Source organism: Acomys russatus, chromosome 20 (assembly GCF_903995435.1).
Source record: "Acomys russatus chromosome 20, mAcoRus1.1, whole genome shotgun sequence".
Lineage (NCBI taxonomy): Eukaryota > Metazoa > Chordata > Mammalia > Rodentia > Muridae > Acomys > Acomys russatus.
The window spans coordinates 52,985,725-52,996,742 of record NC_067156.1 but is presented as its reverse complement, the minus strand read 5'-3'; the positions used below and the strand labels follow the sequence as shown (position 1 = coordinate 52,996,742).

The following is an 11,018-nucleotide window of genomic DNA, read 5'->3' as shown; positions in this document are numbered from 1 at the left end:
AACCATGGCTAGAAACTAACCATAGTTAGTTAATGCCTGCTGTTGTGTTTTAGCATATCAGAAGCCATTTTGCCTCTAAGTCTCTATTTTGATCATAAGCTAAAATTAAGTTTAGGTTTTCGGGCTCTGCCTACCTGGTAGTTTGAACACCCATTTAATTACAATTCAATAATTGTTGAGCATTCTGCTTGAATTAATAATTTATGTTCTACTTAAACAGAACCACAACACCCTGCTATGTTCCTTTCCCCTGGAACAGTGAGGAACTGGAAAGTCCTCAAGCCTACCTATATCCTAGCCAATCAGCGTAAAATTCTAGCCACTTGGATAAATTGTGCTTGGGGCAAAATTGATTCTTCTTGTGTTTAGTTAATCAAAATGATGTAAAGCTGCCCTTCCCCTTGCTTCCCACCTGGTTCCCTGGTTGTTACCTGGTTACAGTTTTTCTTATAAAAAGCCTGCCTTAGAAACAGACCAGTGTCACAATCTGGTTTCCGAATCCAGGCTGTGGCTTTGACTGCTCGCGTTTGTTCAGCTTTCAATAAGCTTTCATCAATCTGAGTCTGGTCCGAGTGGTCAGTGTGCAGCTCTTTCTGAACCCATAACAATTGCAGCTCTGTGAGCTAGCTTTTCTCCAGAGCGTTTCCTCCCCTATGTGAATCTGCTCCACTGTAATGGCGCTTACATCAGTACATTGACTTACCTCTTCCTTGAAAGGGATCTGTTGGTCAGAGGTGCTGTTGCTGTCATCTACATTATTATACAATATTAATCAGTATAATAATGTAGATTCCCATATACATTGAGGCAGCAAATACCTTTAGTGCTGGAAGTGATGGGTCATTTCCAAGGACGTCTACAGTACAGAGAAGTTTGAGGTTTGCTTCAGAAAATGAAGACAGCAGTGCTGTAATTTTACATGAATTCCAATCATCTGGTTTTAGTTTTTAAACAATTCACAAAGTAGAATGGCCAGGAAATGGCAGATTTTAAAAATAATATTCATGACTATTTCTAAATCACTTTTGATGAGGTCCAAGACAATTTTCCACAAAGGACTTAATAATGCTCAACCACATTTTATTATGCGTTCATAATTTTGTTCTCTTAGTAGCTATGGCATAAAAGACATATGATGGGTATTATCTGAATTTTTTTAAATGCAATACGAAAGGGAAGATTCAGTACCTACATGTCAGAGTTGTGATGTCGTACCATGATGTCCTGAAACTGAAGGCTTCTGTCTAGAAAGTCTGTCAATTATCATTGAGAAAGAATTAAGAAATACATTATTAACTGCCAGGTAGTGGTGGGACACTCCTCTAATCCCAGCACTCAGGAGGCAGAGATGTGGGAATCTCTGAGTTTAAAGCCAGCCTGGTCTACAGAATGAGTTCCAGAACAGCCAGGGCTACACAGAGAAACTTTCTCTTAAAGAAAGAAACAAAGAAAGAAATTATTGTAATCAGTAAAATATAATATTAATCGGTATAATAAAATATTTCCTTTGTTGGGGAAAATGAAAGAAGTAATGTATTTGAATGAGTATGAAAGTTGAGAATATATTAAATATTAGATAATAAATTTATTTAAAAGATGTGATTTCATCACTAGTCAATATTAAACACATGATCACAAGAATGACCATCCTGGTGCCCCTAGTAAGAGTATTGTATACAGACCTTTGGGAGAAGTGAGAGAAGGGGAAATATTTATCAGTTCACAATCGGAGTGACACAACATATGCCTTTAGGGCATCAAAGACAGGGCTCACTTCAGGGACAGTGAAATAAGTGACCATTTAGTTCCAACATACTTAACCACAGAAGTCTTTATATAGGAGAGATACATGTGCAGAGAAAGAGAGACAGCAGTGCTGATACACCGAGAGATTTATTGTGAAGTTGAGTCACCTGGTTATGCGGGTCAAGAAGTTCCAGGGCTCTGCCGGCCACCCCACCCCCGACTCAGAGGCATTGCAGGTGTGGCTGCTGTGTCATACGTGCACCAGCAGGTGGCAGAGAGGAGAGAGGCTATGTCTATACTCAGTGTTCTGACCTATGAACATCTGAGTGACTCGTAGCCTAACATACCCTGAAAACAGTAAGCCTAAGATGACTCCAGGGGGCCTGGGCAGGGAGCTAGCCTGAGACAACCAGCAGTCTGGTGCACATAGGCATATAGTGCAGGATCAGGGCATAGCACTCCTGAGACCGCTCCTGAGATGACCCCAGACACTCAGAGTCCCTGGGCACCACCCAGAGGACCGAGTATGTGGTGGAGAAATGGAAGAGAAAGAAACAGAAAGATGTGGGCACAGTGAATACAGGCAGAACTGGAGACTCAAGGGTAGTGAGGAACAGCCTGATGTGTGTAGCTGGTGATGTCACCTGGGCCCATGGTGGAGTCCTGGCCTGTGCTGCCACCGGAGGCCAAGACTGGGTCCATGGCCCTGCAGCAGCAAAGGTCTGTTACCCACAAAGGTCAGGTGGATATCGCTGGTCTAGGCTGCAGCCCAGAGCCGTGTTAATGTCTTGAGTCTGAGCAGAAGCAGCCCCACCCATCAGCTGTGCATTATGGGAGAGCTGGCCCTGGAGACCTGAGAACAGGAAAACTGACTCCACTCCTAACCAGCTGCAGTACTGGGGGGTGGGGAGGGTAGAGCGGGGGCTCATATATCTGAGGAGTTGCAGGCGAGCTGACCCCAAGGATAGTTGGTTGGTGTTGGCAAGAGAGAGATGCCCTCTGCCCCTCCCTTGCCATCTATGGCAGGCAGGAGAGCTAGCCCCAGGGTCATGAGAGTGGACGAACTGATCATGTCTCTCACCAGCTGCAACTCTTGGGAGAGCAGGCCCTGCACCTCATCTGGGGAGCAAGGTAGAGCTGGCTCTGGTCAAGGGAATTCCTGGTGAGGCAGCCCAAGGGCATGAGAGCCAGAGAACTGATGGGTTGAACAGCCCAAGTACCTCTCAAGCCCAGATCCAGGCCTTTGAGGTGGCCCACCCCAACATCTACTCCATCGATGAACAACTGGAGTGCATGAAGGGGCCAGTCCTACAGATCCGAAACTACGGGGTCTCCATGACACTAGGGAACAACAGGATATCTGAGAGGAATCCTAGTGAGGATCCAGTATTGATAGGATAGCAGAAGCCAGAAGTCTTGCAAAGAGGTGTGGGCAAAAGGAAGTACTGTAGGGCACACTGACACACTACAGCTTCCATGATGAGATTTTTTTTCCCTCTGTTGGGGGAGAGGTTACAAAGGTGGAGGGCCAGTACGAGGGGAGGGGAAGATGAATAGGATTGAGTTGGATGATGTGAAATTCACAAAGAACCAATAAAAATTGGAAGCAGGAGGAGAAGGAGAGAAAGAAGAAGGAGAAGGAGAAGAAGAAGAAGAAGAAGAAGAAGAAGAAGAAGAAGAAGAAGAGAAGAAGAAGAAGAAGAAGAAGAAGAAGAAGAAGAAGAAGAAGAAGAAGAAGAAGAAGAAGAAGAAGAAGAAGAAGAAGAAGAAGAAGAAGAAGAAGAAAAGTTGTCGTTTTTCCAGAGCAATGCTTTGGCTGTCCCTGAGTTAACCCTGGTTCATGGTATACTTACTAGCTTAATTGGGAGGTGTGAGTTACTGGTTTCAAAGAAATTGCTTTAGCCAATTAAAGTACACACTAGTCTAAAAGTAGTTTCTGTCTCCATTTTTCTGTTTTTTTATTACAGTTACTTTTACATGTTTGCACATGCACCTGTGCTGTGCCTGGGAATGGAACCCAGATTTTCAGTCTTGATCACTAGATTTGGGAGAAAGCACCTTGGCCCCCTGAGCCATCCTCTCACTGGCCCCATGGCCCTTTTCTATAACACAAACAACTTGGTTCACAAAGGCTAATTGCAACAACTAGGAGGGAAGAGAAAAAGATAAGACTCCTATAGTCACACAGGTCCAAACTTGGAAGAAAATATGTGGAAATACAAAGACTGAACACTTCAACAGACAAGTATGAGGACTCCCAGCAACTGTAACGGTGAAGACTATTTCAAGTTTTGGCAGGAGATCCTAACCTGGCTTTCTGGCTTTGGGCCCCTTTGTCCCACTCTGGCCTCTGAACCTGTGAGCCTCTCTTTTATCTGGTACTGATGAAGTGCTTTGAATTCCTTGAGATCTGAATGACCCCAAATACTTCTCTTCAACTGCCCTAGAATCACCCCAGGGTCACCAGCCCATCTATGTCTCTGCCTGGTTTCTAGCGTGCTGGGTTTCGCTGGCTCGATGGTAAACATCTCCAAAGCCAGGAGGTGACCAACTCACCTTGTTTTCATTTCCAATTTGAGATTTCATACACTTTTAACTTGTCTAGGAAAGCTGAAATAGCGTTCCCGTCTTCAAGCTTTACCATGAAGTACAATGCTCATTATGCCCAATGGGTACTCAGTAGATGGTGGGGCAGAGATGGCTGCCCTACTCAAAATAGAAGTTGAAAGATGCTAAGTATCAGGCTGTTTGTGTGATGCCTTCTCCATCTGGAAAGGCTTATTCAAAAGGAAGAAATCAGTCACAGCTGCACGTCAGTGGAGGACCATCTCGCTGAAAACTCTGTTCATAAAAGAAAATTGTAAAACTGCTCTTGGGAGATAAAAGTTATCAAAATCATTTGCATAATTGACACTCTACTTTCCTGCTTTATCACACACACAAACATGTATATGCACTCTTGCATGAGCACACACATATACATATATGTAAGCAGTGAGCCCACAAATATTTATATTAAAATATTTTCAATTGCCAAAGGGTAGTAAAGAGCCCACAAACTAGCTCAATAGTCAGTGCTTACTAAATACAATGACTTTCTCTATTGTCTCTCCTTTCATACAGTTGACTTTAAAACAGTGGTTCTCAACTCCCTGTTGTAGTTCCTCATGTTGTACTGACCCCCAACTATGCTGCTACTTTCATAACTGCAATTTTGCTACTGTTTTGAATCATATGTAAATATCTGATTGCAGATGACCCTTGTGAAAGCATCACTTAAGCCCCCCAAAAGGGGTCATACCTGCAGGTTGAGAACTTCTGCTTTAAAACATAGGATTCCCACTTTAATTTACGTTTCAACTGAGCAGCTCATGATCTTTGATAAGTGACTACCAATGGACCCGCATTTGGTAAATCAGACAGCACAGCACTGTCTTCCAAAAGCCAGAAACGAAAAACGTGCATCATAGCATGGCAGCAGGACCACTACCTTGACACTCAAACTCCAGCGTCTACAGGTCCATGCGTGGTGTGTACTTGGTAAGTTGTACTCTGCCTCGGTGTACCTTACAACCTGTGGACTGGAGTAATGATCACTGTACCTAAGATAAGACTGTATCAATATGTGCAAGATATTGGGTGTCAGTAGATCACCTCATGTTCTGTCATTACAAAAATAAATATGTAAATGTTCAGTATTAAAACTAGTCCCACCAGTCCTTCCGATGTTGGTTATGAGACCGCCACGGTAGTGAGTGAGAGTGGAAATTGAAATACAGTACAAATGTATATGGTGTGTCATCCAGTGTAAAGAACAAGGCGTGATTAAGCAGCCTTGTGATGTGGCTGGCATACCAGGTGTGTCTTGTTGTCAGTTTAGCACAGGCTAGCTTTAGCACATGCCAGTGTGTTTGCACTTGGCATACGACTCTCGGCTTCTTACCCATACGTAATATTTCAACAAACAATGCGTAGTTCCTTGAGTAGATTGTGGAAAGGGGGAATGGTGTCGATAAAATACTCCATGAAGGAGAAAAGACATTGAAAACATAGCTGCTCCTGAATCCTGGGTGAGTTGTTTGTGTTCTGGCCCACATTTGAGAACGAGCTTTATCATCTGGTCAGTTTTGGATTGATGCATGAGAAGGGAGCAACAATCTACTTGGTCTTCTGAAGGTTTTGACTCAGGCCTTATTACCAGGGGATTATGAAGGAGGGGGAGTTGGTGATAGAAGATCTAGAAGCACAGCCTGGTCTGCAAAGCAAGACTAATTTATTTTATTTTATATGTACTGTGTAACACTGCATATATTTTGTGCACCACATGAGATGCAATGCCTTCAGAGGGCAGAAGAACAAATCAGGTTCCCTAGAACTGGAGTTATAGGTGGTTGTGAGCCACCATGTTGGGCCTGGGAACAGGACCACTGGTCCTCTCCAAGAACCTCAAGTGCTTTGGACTACTGAGCCACCTCTCCAGTGAACCAAATTACTGTAATGTCAAAAAATAAAAACGTAATTTCGACTGCTATCATGTCTCTTTTCACAGAATTCATACAAACACTCAAACACAACAGGGATGCAAAGATAAGTGCAGTTCTGTTTCCAGTGAAAAACAGTCAAGTGGAGGAACACACTATACACACATGATGATGTTAGCATCAAGTGCTAGGGTAAGAGTCAAATAAATGGAGGACCTCCAGAGACCTGAGGGAACAGAGAGGTCATCACAGAGATGGAAGGGCATCCAGAGAGATCATCACAGAGGTGGAAGGGCATCCAGAGATGTCATCACAGAGATGGAAGGGCATCCAGAGATGTCATCACAGAGATGGAAGGGCATCCAGAGATGTCATCACAGAGATGGAAGGACATCCAGAGATGTCATCACAGAGATGGAAGGGCGTCCAGAGAGGTCATCACAGAGATGGAAGGGCACCCAGAGACGTCATCACAGAGATGAAAGGGCATCTAGAGAGATCATCACAGAGATGGAAGGGCATCCAGAGACGTTATCACAGAGATGGAAGGGCATCCAGAGAGGTCATCACAGAGATGGAAGGGCATCCAGAGAGGTCATCACAGAGATGGAAGGGCATCCAGAGAGGTCATCACAGAGATGGAAGGGCATCCAGAGAGGTCATCACAGAGATAGGATCATATCCAGGGGAGCTAATGAGACATCAGACAGTGTGCTTTACTGGAGGGAGGGGACTCCCAGGCAACAAGTGCTCCAGAAAAAAAGAAGAGCATGTCAAAGTGTGGTAGCAGGCAGAGCTGAATTTGGAGAACTACTTTCAACCAGGAAGCTCCAAAGAAGAGATGGAAGCAGAGCAAAAAGGTTACACCATTGGGGGGGCGGTTTGAGTGGCCAGTCCAGAGGCTCAGTTATTATCTTACAAGAATAGAGAGCATTGGTGGCTTTAAGCAAGCAACCATTAGAACATACTGGGTAGATAATGCAACACTTTAAATAACAAAATGTAGGTGGAGCTGGAAAGGTACTCCTATTGTCTGTGCAAATGAACAAGGGAAGAAAAATGACAGCAGACGTACTCCTGTTTGAAAATAAGCAGTTCTCTACTTAGAAATAATTTATCCTTCCAAGGAATGTGAACACTGTTGGTGAAACAGGTTTGTTTGTGGCTTCTTGTTGTTATTGTTTCTGTTTTCTCCTTTTGTTGGCTAATTTTGGTTTCTTGTCCACTTAACACAGTTGGGATAAGGGACTCCCAGCTGAGGAATCAACTCCACCACCTGTGGGCATGTGTATGGGGCATTTTCTTCTTTGCTAATTGAAGTAGGAGCGCCCGTATGACTGTGGGTGATGGCATCCTTGGACAAATGGGCCTGGGCTGTCTAAGTAGCTGAACAAGAGTCTGGGAGCAAGCCAATAGGAAACGCTTCTTCACAGTTTCTGCTTTGAGTTCCTGCCTTGGCTTCCCTGCATGACGGACCGTAACCTGTAACATGAAATAAGCACTTTTCTCTTCATTTGTAATTGTATGTACAATTGTAAACATATGTAATATAGATGATGTACATGGAGGAAGTAAAAGGCCTATTTAGGCCCCTCCCCAATGTATTTCTGGTGCTTCAGATTTTTGTTTACTTAACTAGTTGGTTTTTATTATTATGAATCCTGTAACACAAAACATGCTTATTTGTGAAGGGTTACCTGGCTTAAAAAAAATAATGCTTGATAAATATTCTGATTTCTGCTGTAAAATTGCAGCTGAGGTTTTATTAACATGTTGGGATGATGCCTGTTCCCTGTGTCTTAAGTAACACTGTGAACATAAGAAACTCACAAAGAGAAGTTCTTTCTCTCCTGTGAGTGAAGCTAGCCACACAGACCAGAACTACCCTTGATAAACGTCTATTGAATGGCTGTTGCTATTCTAAATGTTTTCAGTATATGTGAATATGAGTTAGTATGGCTCCCGCCTCAGAGTGTGCTCAGATTAGACAGACGACGTGAACGACAAAATATCTTGCGTGCAACCTGAGACTAGACAGGGTGTAGTCCTAAGAGAAAATCCAATACTACTATTCTGCTAAAGGAACATAGCAATAACATGATTCCTAATGACATAACACTGTAGGAGAGATAAATATGCTTTTGTGTTGATCCCAAGTGTGGGATGGGGACCAGACTTGTGAGAGAGCAGGATGTTTTTCCACTTAGAAGTCAAACCACTTCATGGGGGAGCTTGGATGTTGCCAGCTGAAAACATCCTAATAGAGACTCTGAGAGGAGATATATCTATGTATGAGCCCAAAACAAGAGGCTTTGGAGAGGACTTGGGATTGTTTTGGCTGTTCATCAACACTTCGAGAGATGCTCCTACAGAGAACTGCTCCAGGGAAGGCTTCAAGGCTTTGGGCTTCGGCTGAGGCTCTGGGCCTCAGCTGCTGTTCCAGGTTCCAGCAGCAACCTTGGTTGAATTGCAGATTTGATGAGGTCCTTCTCACTACACTGGGAGAATCGTTCCTTGGAACTGATATCCTTAAGGATTCATTATTGTGTTCTTTAATCTCCTTTTCCTGTTGTTTGGGTTAGTCGGATTGTAAGTGAGGTACGCTCTGTTAGCGAGTTCATAATAAAGTATAATTGTTAAGAAAATTGAGCCTAAACAATACTCTATCCACAGAACTTACACAGAGACCCACCACAAGGCAACGAAACAGTGGAAGACTCTGGAATACTCAGTCCAGATGTGATGCTTTTTATCAAAGCCCTCCCCTCATGGCTCAGGGATTTATGCAGAAAAGGAAGCAGAGATATTGTAAGACCAAGAGCTGGTGGATGACACCAAGGATACTGTTTTCTGGACACAACAGAACTGTTGCCCATAGAGACTGTGACAGCATACATATAACCTCCACAGGCTCAAGCCAGAAAAGGTTGCAGCAGTAAGAAATGGAAGTGGATGTGGGGTTCCACCCCCAACCTAGAACCTATTTGCAATTGAGACCTTCTGGCAAAGGGGAGATCAGTTTTCTCCAGTGGAACGCCACTGTGTACAGCAACCACACTCCGTTGGCAGTCCCAATGCCCAGGAATACCTGGCCAACACAAAACAAACTTATGTTTTGTTTTGTTTTGCTTTGCTATGCTTTGCTTTGCATGTGGGCTTTTATTGTTGTTTTTGTTGTTTATTTGCTTGACTGATTTTAATTTTAGTGTTTGTTTGTTTGAGAGAGGGAGAAAAATAAAGAAAGAAGAGGAATTGGGTGAGTACGGTAGTGAGAAGGGTCTGGTAGGAGTTGGAAGAGGAGGAATATGTGATCAAAGTATATTGTATCGCTGGGTTTTTTTATTAAAAAAAATCTAACTAATGTAATAAATATATCTCCAGTGCAAGATGACCTAGACATGTCAAAGTCTGGTTCATTAAAAGAGAAGCATTCTTTCTCAGTGAGGTGCTCTGAGCATGCCTTATGGAAGAGCAGGCCATTTATCTCAGGCTTTAGTGCTGACCAAGATTGGGACCATGTGCTCAGAACTCTCCCAGACAGAGAGAACACTGTGGACCACAAGTGCCAGACAGGTGAGTGCCAGGCAGCTGTAGACAGCAGCCAGGTGTTTCCTGAGACTGGGAAGTATTAAAGTCTGACCAACAGCTTCAAGTTGACAAGGAAACATTGAAAAGTCAGCCCAAGTGTCTGACTCCCTGTCTGGATGCTGAGAATCCAGTCAGAGAAGAGTTTAGCCCTGAAATGCATCACTTGCCTGTTCAGAGCCAATTTTTCCCCAGAATAAATGGAGTCTCAGACAGTCGTGGTAGGAGATGGGGAGCAAGAGAGAGTGAGCAAGCAAGCTAGCCTTTATTTATAAACCTTGGGCAGTCGGGAGGGCTTGTGTGTGAATGTGTCTGATTCGCTAGGACTAGGGGTGCCAGGATACTTAATCTACATACATGGTACAGTACCTCATTTATATGCAGTAGCATGAGTCCTATCACAAGAAGGAAAACACAGTACTTAATTATCCTATGGGTGAAGGAATAACTTCTAGGTACTATTAAAGGTCATTTTCTGGAGGCTAGGATCTCAACATAGGATGGGGTTACTTCTAGGAATTCCCTGTGCTTGCTGAACAAGTTCCTTAACAAGAAAGGGTCAGGCCTGTCCTGTAATCTTCTTTGAGGGCTAAGTGACACTGTTTACAAGATCTGGGGTTACCAGATTAGGTGGAGTGAGGACCCCACTGAGAAATGGGAGTCCACCATCATAGACTGAGCATAAAAATGGCTATCCGAAGACATTAGACTTCAACTTTATCCAGCAGAGTCCCACACTTACCTATTTCCCTTGAACTTTTTTTTTCCGATGCAAACCCATGAGGCTTTTATTGATCTGTCACGATGGGGTCTACCCACCTTCAAGAAGGAAGAGACCCTGAGCAGCAAAAGCAGTGGGTTTTTGAAAATATATTGTATTAATTTGTTCATATTACAACTCAATTGTTATCCCATCCCTTGTATCTTCTCATTCCTCCCTCCCTCCCATTTTTCCCTTACTCCCCTCCCCTATGACTGTGACTGAGGGGGACCTCCTCCCTCTGTATATGCTCATAGGGTATCAAATCTCTTCTTGGTAGCCTGCTATCCTTCCTCTGAGTGTCACCACGCATCCCCATCCAGGGGACATGGTCAAATATGGGGCACCAGAGTTTGTGTGAAAGTCACTCTAGGTCAGAGAAGCATGGGAGAATGGGGAAATAGAAGGACCTTTGAACTTTTATTAGGTTTAAAATGATATTGTAG

At 43.6% G+C, this 11,018-nt stretch overlaps 1 non-coding gene across 1 annotated transcript; it reads left to right on the top strand.

Moving 5' to 3' along the window:
* The first annotated feature begins 1,961 nt into the window (after positions 1-1,961).
* LOC127204816 (small nucleolar RNA SNORA17) lies at positions 1,962-2,092 on the top strand. Its single transcript, XR_007832517.1, has one exon. It is a non-coding gene; the product is annotated as a small nucleolar RNA SNORA17 (small nucleolar RNA).
* The last annotated feature ends 8,926 nt before the right edge of the window (positions 2,093-11,018 follow it).